We start from the raw sequence: 9,028 nt of genomic DNA on the forward strand, positions 1-9,028 counted from the left end.
TCCATCTTTGTTAGGAAGGTCTTGATGGCTTTACTTAGGGGAAGGGCAGTAAACAGCAGTTCATGGTATTTGCTTAAAGTAAAGACTTAGTCTAAAAATGTGGCATGCATAATTTTGTTTAATCTTGTTGAGAGATCTGAGAACAAGATTATGGAGTTGGGGAAATAAAATCTCAAAGAAAGGTAAGGTAGAAAGGTAAAATGGCTTGACAATCCTAGAATCTCCTAACAATTTAGGGACTTGCAGTTCATCCACCCAAAAATCTATTTTCAAGCTATTATTATTATTATTATTATTATTATTATTATTATTATTATTATTATTCCCAAGTCCTTTATTGGACCAGCAAGGTTGGAAGCTGCCCCCACTGTGGTCGTGTCTGTGGCATCCTGGTCTTGCTCTCCCCCTCCCCCTGCCCCATAACTGGGTCAGTTAGCATGTGTTACTTACTGTGTTTTTTCACGTATTCCCAACCCTCCTTAGAATATTCTGGGGCCTTGGTGGGAACCATGGATAAAGTTGCCATGATGAAAATGATGTCTGAGTTTCAGGGGTCACGGAAGTTCGGAAAGTTAATCTTTGCAGGGGCTGGGAGCTGTGGCATCTCCAGACCCGTCTGCTGGCACACATACTGACTGAACTGGTACATTGCTGTTAGCACCACCTCCTCGGCCTTCCTTAGGGAAGCACCATTCTTGTCACTGAACCCCAGCACCTCCTGATCATAAACAAGGTGCACTGCTCCCACTCCCACCCCCTAGCCACTCTTCCTTTGATGAGGAAGCTCATCAGTGACCACACTCGTGCCACCATGGTGAATCTCCTGCCCCGACCCCCTCCCCCCACAAGGACACACAATTTTGAAGAAATTATTTTTGAGAGAAACAAACAGTATGGAGTTCATTTAGGAAGAAAAGAGGGGGTATGAAGTGGTGAGAACTGGAACAGGGAAGGAAATGAAGGGCCAGATGGACACGTAGTGCAAGGTTATTACACAGACTACTGGACAACTGGTTATTTTACCCTCGGGGCTGCTTCAATTTTTAAGAAGCGAATAAAGTGAACTGTGTTTCATTATTATTTATTTATTTTGATCAAACTAGGTTAAAGGAAGACAAATGAAAATACAGTAGAGTGTAAAAACAGGTGCAGCCAAAAGGCTTTTAGAGGAAGGCGGGCTATGATGGCTTTTTTAAAAATAGTACAAAAGCTGCTGTGTTTGTAGATGTTTCAGTACCCCACCTACAACCTAGTCAGAAACATGTTTTCTTATAAAATGGAAACTAAAAAAATTTAAAATCCTGGCTAATAATAACATATGGTGAGCAGGAAACTTGTTTATTTCATTTTCTTTATTCCTAGGCTAAAAACTGCAATTTTTAGAATATGCGTTTAGTACGTAGGCTCAGGTATGTACATGTGAATCTCTCTTACTGTGCTTTGAATTCCCAGATACACTCTGTGTATGCTACCATGGTCAATAGATCAATAGGTTCTTACAGCTTATTGATATGTGTTTATTCTTATTATTTTACTTAGGTTTTATTTCATTAATTTTCACATATATACAATAAATTTTACTTTATCCAAATCTACCAGAGCTGAATTATTTCTGTTAGGTATGGAGTAGCCCTAACAAATCTGAAGAAACTGTTGTCTAGATCAACAGAGAATCTAGAAAAGAGTGGCTGGCTCATATGGCAACAAAGCTGACCGAATAAACAAAGGAAGGAATCAGACTAATTCACACCTGAAGTGAGTCTATTCCAAGTAAGCTAATAATATCACCAAAGACTATGACACAAAACTATGTGTGGATGCCACAACTATGCAGTTTTATTGGTTGTGGTTTTCTGTTGCAAAGGGAAGTCTCCTTGATGAGGGATGAAAAATATACTTATCTGTAAGTATAAGGAGAAATATTTACAGAATGTTAGGGATAATGATGTTTTAGTAAGTTAGTGGTTGCAAAGTCTTTCCCAATGACCATGGCTTTACTAGTACTGGGTAGTTATCTAGGCTTCCAGTATCTGGTATGGTTGTCCTTTTGTTGAGCAAGTCTCAAGTCCAAGTAGAGAAATGTTGGTTATTGACAATGTATTTATGACATGGCTATACCTTAGGGTTACTGTGTCATGCTGGTCATTGATGTGGTTCATGGCATCACAGATAAGTAGGACTGTTGGTTGCTTCCCACCATTAAGTTCACCCTTATACCAACAAACAAACTTTGGGCACATAACTTCATAGTCAGAATTTTCCAAATAAAGAAATGTACCCGTGAGATAGTGACAATGATCCCTGTGTCTGAAGTGTATTTTAAAGAAACTTACCTTTTAATCCACCTTTCTTAAAAGAACTGACAGGTGTCCATCAATAGAACCCATAGCTCCTGGGGACATATCATCTTGAAGAATTTTATCTTCTTTAATTTGTCTTCTATCATGTAGTCCTGAATTCATTTTCCTAGACTTGATCAGTTTTCTGTTTGGATCCATTTACCTTTAAACATAATACTTCAGTCATTTGACATCTGTACCTCTTACACTACAAAAGATAAAAGACCAACTGATGAAAGTAAAAACAAACCAAACAAAAAACCTTATTCTAAAATTTTCAATAGTTTACAAGACAAAGTATGTGGTAAATTAAGCAAAGGGAGACCTATTTGCAAATTCTCAGAAAAAAATGATTTCAGGGGCCTGAAGACACATAGATTATTTTTCTATTTTCATTGGGTATATTTTGAAATGTCTTATAGGAGAGTGCTTTATTAGAAAAAAGAAAAAATATTCTGGAGATGTAGGGACCAATTTAAAGATTTAATAATAGTTAGATAGGAGATGATTAAATTCTTATATGCAATCTATAAAATTGTTATGGAATAGAATAGTCACTTAACTATATAAAGATACGTTGCATTGGTTTATGCTACATTTGTTTAACTATATAAAGTGTGTTGCTCTTTCACTTTGCCTGCCTAAGTTACCTGACTGGTTTAATAAAAAGCTAAATGGCCAATAGCTAGGCAGAGGAGTGATAGGTGTGGCTGGAGGACAGAGAGAAAGAGGGAGCCAGCCAGCCAGGCAGGGGCCAGCCAATCACAGCCAGCCAGACATGGAGGAAGCAGGAAACAAGATGGGCAGTACACAGATGAGGTAACAAACGTGGGGCAGCACATAGATTAATAGACATGGGTTAATTTAAGTTTTAAAACAAAAGTCTAGCTAGAAACGAACCTAGCTAAAGCCAAGCATTTATAATTAGTAATAAGTCTCCATGTCTTGATTTGGAGGCTGGCTGTCCAAGAAAGACTACTACATAAGATAAAGTAAAATATATTGCTGTAAAAGAAAATGAATGCCATGAATCTTATGCTTCGACATTCATATTCATTGTCTATGTCTAAATTGCTTTAAGGAAAACTATTACCTTGCATTCTACCTAAAATATAAATTCACAGACTAAGGAGATGTCTCTGCAGTTCATACACTTGCCAGGCAACCAGGAGAGCTACCATTTGGATCCCGAGAACCCATATCAGAACTGGGTGGGCGTGGTAGTTTGCCTTTAATCCTAACTTTGGATAGTTGAGGCTAGGAATCCCTAGGGTAAAATGACTGGTGAACAATATCTTGATTGAGAGAAGCAGCCCTTGAGAGAATTTTCCCAAATCATGCTGGGACCTGAACACATACACATGCATATGTATTTGTACATGCACATACATGGGCACGCACACACATACTACACATGTCAGCACCTGTACTTATATGCACTTCACACACAAATTGGAGAAAAAAATCTAAATATAGAGTTTAATACAAATATTGTAATGATCAAAGGTAATTAATTGGGATATTTAAAATATAATTAAAGATTAGAACGTCTACATCTAATAAACTTTTCACAGGTATCAATAAAGCTATTTTTCCATAAAATAATAGGCACTTAATGGCTATATCAAATCATGAATGGTTCACTCAAGTGACTTCTTATGAAAAGTCTGAACACTTTGTAAGCTCACTAAATTACTATGCTCTTTTGTAGAGATTTTACTTATATATGAGTTATACAAAATCTGATCATTAAAAGCAGAAATGTGGTTGGGTTTCCAGACTTGTGTGATGCTTGGGTTTGGGATTTTCTCTCCAAATTTAACACATAACTGATCTATTTAATAGTAAATATGACCAGTGCTTTCAAAGGGAACCTGGTCTTCAATCTGGTGAAATGTCCCTCTGACTGGAATTATATATACAGCTTGCATTTTCTGCTATGTTGTTCAGGAGAAGACCACCAAAGCATGGGAATCTAAGCTCTAACAAGAGTCACCCCTATGATTAACATGCTATAGCTCATTAGCATGCACTGGATAGTTTGACCTTCACAAATGGCCTCTTGTTAATCTATTCATTGAGGTCCTTCACTCCAGAAAAAATATCTAAAGCTGTATAAGAATTTATGAAGCAACTCTGAGGAAGGCCAAAGGTTTGGGTATATACACTACAGAAGGACTAAGCACAAGATCTTGGGAAGGTAGGATTCAGTCATCTTGAGACTGAAGTAGTCCTGTTTGTGAAAGGCTACAGCTTTGTTAAACTGGAAAACACCCTAACACATAGCACCTGTTTTTGGTTTGAACTCTCTTCCTCTTTACAGCACACAGGTGGTACCAGGATATTCTGCTTTCATGGTTTTCCTGTTTCCCATATTGTTTGTCTTCCAGTTTCATTTATTAGTTCCCCTTTGTTTCAGTTCCCCTGTGGCCTTTGTCCCTGCATTCTTTTCTGGATGTATACATAGTATTGGGGATTTTGTGGTTGTTTGTTTATTTCATCACATTTGATTTTATGGGTGTTTTTATAATTTATTGTTTTTAATTAAGCTAAACATTTTCCTCCACTCCCCTTCCTGCCTCCCTTCTCCCCTTTCACCCTCCTTCCTGCCCCCCCCACTCCCAATTTACTCAGAAGATCTTGTCTTTTCTTCACTCTTGGGCATAGACCCAAAGGATGCTCCCACAAGGACATGTGCTCAACTATGTTCACAGGAGCATTATTGTAATAGCCAGAACCTGGAAACAACCTAGAGGCCCTCAATTGAAGAATGGATAAGGGAAATGCGGTGTATTACATAATGGAGTACTACTCAGTGGTAAAAATTAATGACATCTTGAAATTTACAGGCAAATGGACAGAACTAGAAAAACCATCCTGAGTGAGTAACCCAGACAAATATAATATGTATTATATCTAAATGGTTTTTAGATATAAACAAAGAAAAAACAGCCTACAGTCCACAATCTCAGGAACATAGATAACAAAGAGGACACTAAGAGAGAAATAAATGGATTGTCTAGAAAGAATGTTATGTTTATATGTAAAATAATTGGTTTCCTAAAATTTCAGAAATTATATATATATATATATATTGTGTGGTGTGTGTGTGTGTGTGTTGTGTGTGTGTATAAATTTGGTAATAAACATAAAATGTGGTATGCATGTGTTAAATAAAATATATGATATTGATTCTTATAAGTTACAGTCTCATAAAGTTAATAAACAAGCAATTTTTCCTTAATCTTACGTTCTTTCTCTATAAATCTGAACACTATTCATCTTAAAGCACCTACATAATGTTCTCATTTAATGATGCTGCATATTTTTTCAAAAATTAATCTTAGTCTATGACCATTTTTCATTTTTTCACTTTTCTATTAATTAAAATGTTTTCCCTGATAATCCGGTATTTTATAGAATGCATTCTGTTTGCTATCACTCTCCATGGTCTTATATCTTCTCCAACTCCAGTTGTCCTGCCCTTCTCCCTACAGGTCCATTTACCCACATTCATATTTTGTTTGTAACAAAGAGATTTTTAACCAGGACCATCTGTGTGACCATAGGTTTGGAACTATTCATTTGAGCCTGGTGAGATTACTATTGGGTACATGAATGAAAACAATGATTGCCTCCTGCCAAATATATCTGTGGCCAATATTTCAGTAGAGAGGGATAGAGCCTCAGTAGTTTCCAACTGGGTTCTTGATGGACTGTGGACAGACACAGTCTTAGGTATACCCAGGGCAGGAACCACAGTTGCTGTGAGATCATGTTTGAAAATTGCTGTGTATACACCACAGGAAACATTTTTAACCCTTCTCCCTATCTTCCATTTTGTACACTCCTTCTGCTTCTTATCATTATTCCCTGTGCCTTAGAAGGTATAACAGAAAGGTCCTCTTTAGAGTTTAATATTCAGCTATCACTTTTTCCAAGAACCGTGAGCAGCCACGGTCGCGTCATTCTGTGCCAGTACTGCAAAGATGAGCTTCTCTGATTAAGAAAAACTATAGCATTTGTCTATGGGCATAAATATAAGGAGTTACAATCCATATTTGTGCTGTTGCAATGTATCTAAACAGAAGTAAATGATCTCATAGGGCCTATGACCTCTCCATTTACAGGGTTTAACTAGGTTACAGTATCAAGTGTGTATTATCTCTCGTAAAGCAGGCCTCAAAGCCAGGCTGATGGTGATTGATTAGCCTCAGAACATTCTTTCCACTACTGCTCTAGCATCCTGTGTTGCCTGTCAGGTTGAGCTTGAGTTAATGGGCTAAGCAATGATTTACTTACTACAGTTTCTGTGTGATTTTTTCTGTTCTGGGCAGCTGGGACAAACAAGCAGCCTCCTCTAACAAATTGTTGCCAACCTGGCTACTAAAATCCACTTAAAACCTGAGAGAGTTTGGGAAGGAATTCTAGGGAAAACAACAAACAAACAAACAAACAAAAACAGAGTTAAGCAGGGATTTAAGCTTGTGGTTCTTTTAAGAGAGGTTTTCCTGATTCAGAAGTAGCAGGAAAATAGCCAAGACCAGTTTGAAATGTTGGCTTTTAGGCCGTGCTGCCAGCCCAACCTCTGGCTCTTTCAGGAGACCAAGCATTTGAATGGGGTTTGTTCGCAACATGCTATGACTTGCTTGGTGGCAACCTGGAGAAGCTGTGTGCCCAGAGATGGGGCATTGTCCATGGCTCTTGGAAGTGGCAAGCAGCTCCACCATGCTGGACTTGGCAGGGCAAGCAGGAAATACCGCGCACACATATAGCAATAGTGTCACTTAAGTTTATAAGGAGGGCTTAGCATTTTAAAAATCAGTCCTGGTCAGAAAATGATTATAAAGACATTTATTGTATTTATTACAATACAAATACAATTACAAATTCAGATTAAAGACCTCTAAATGGGTCACAGTGTTGGATAAATGTAAGTAGGCTTGGGAGAGAGAGTAAAAAGAATATAGACAGTTATAAAAAGAAGTAAATGGTATTTTAAAAAAATGAAACAAAGTCTTTAAAGAGATAGAGTGCAGAAGTCATAGATTAAAGGAGTAAAGAAAATAAAATAAATATTAAATTTGTAAAAAGAAGTAATAGAGTAAGAAAAGCCACATAAAGATGAAGAATACACAGAGTCTGGATTATATATTATTGTGTTTTCTTTGAATTTTTTGACTGCAGATGAGCTAAATAACCAACATACATACTTAAAGGTTTCTTGAATTCAAGATATGGGTCTAAGGATATGTTGCTTTGGAAAAGATATTCTTCTTTTGTTTCCACAGAGGATGAGAATCTGTGGGTTCATTCTAGACTAATATGGTTTGATGGACCATGACCTCCTAAAAGGTCACTTTGAACTCTCCCCAAAAATTACTTGTCTAACTGCTGACTGACATGAATCTAGCACACAGGATATACTATGAAAGACCTGATTAACAATGCCCCCAATCAGCAGGAAGTCATCTAGAGAACTATACCCAAATTTTGTTTATAAATGTTTGTTTACACTTAAAAGGAAATATGTTATAGAGATTTGCATGGGTATGAATCTTGATTTATTGTTACAAATTTAAGATCAATTTTGTTATACTGTATGTATGCTTCTGCTCTTGATTAAGGTATTATGGCTGTATACCTCATTTAAAAATGTAATGTGTAATTAAGAAATTTAGGTAAATAGATAATCATCTATAATAGTCAAGCTTGTAGTCATGTTAGGTAGGTTTTCCAGATATATAGAGATATATTCAGTTAGATAGCTATTCTTCAAATTTTTCAGAGACCTTCAGAATATGGCATTTAAAATGTTTAAGAACTTAGGACTTTTCATGACAATGAGACATATCTGTTCCTGGTAGCACCAATTACTTCAAGAGGAACAAGGGCATCGAAGAGGCTCTTTATGGAGTTGGTTAGCCATTTGGGCAAGAAACTGCTCTTGCCTGGACTGCTTGATGTACTGGACATGCAGGAGCTGCACAAAAATGACTGTTAAACTTGGCTAAAGGTGAGACAATCCTTCGGGGTTCCTTCATCATGAAAGTGTCTGCCAAACATTCTGCAGGACACAGAAAAAAGCGACTGACAAACTGCCATTATAGGTGGAACTGTTTTTGAAATTTCCTGTTTTGTTGAAAAGTTTGCTGGATACTATTGGTCTGTAGGCTAAATATGGATGCCCAATGATACTGAAGAACTTTGGGTGACTGTCCAGCCAATGAGATGCCTCTATCATTTCTAGAGATTTGGAAGTTTCTTATAATGCACTTCCTGTTTACTTAGGTAATATTATATCCTTCTGCAGACTTTGATGGAATGAAGAATTTATAGTTATAGTTTTCCTTAGTTATGATAAAAGATAAAATACATATAAATATTGTAACTATAATTCTTGCTTGATACTTGTTTTGTTATATGAAATTTTACTATGTTAAAGTTAAAACTATCCTTTATATTTAAACAGAAAAGGGGAGGCAATCTGGGATTTCCCTCTGTATGATGTGATTACCATTGATAAATAAAGGAACTGCTTTGAGTCTATACCAGATATATAGGGGAGCAGAACTAGGTAGGGAAAACTAAGCTGGATGCTTAGAGAAAAGAGGCAGAGTCAGAGAGAAGACAGGTAGCCCTGCCTGAGCCAGACAGAACTTTAGCTGGTAAGCCACAGCCACGTGGCA

General features: G+C 37.0%; 1 pseudogene; it reads right to left on the bottom strand.

The window, feature by feature from the left end:
- Window positions 1–442: 442 nt before the first annotated feature.
- Window positions 443–813, bottom strand: LOC119824486 (annotated as a pseudogene).
- Window positions 814–9,028: the final 8,215 nt, after the last annotated feature.

The sequence above is a fragment of the Arvicola amphibius genome, chromosome 10 (assembly GCF_903992535.2).
Source record: "Arvicola amphibius chromosome 10, mArvAmp1.2, whole genome shotgun sequence".
NCBI classification, from domain to species: Eukaryota; Metazoa; Chordata; class Mammalia; order Rodentia; family Cricetidae; genus Arvicola; species Arvicola amphibius.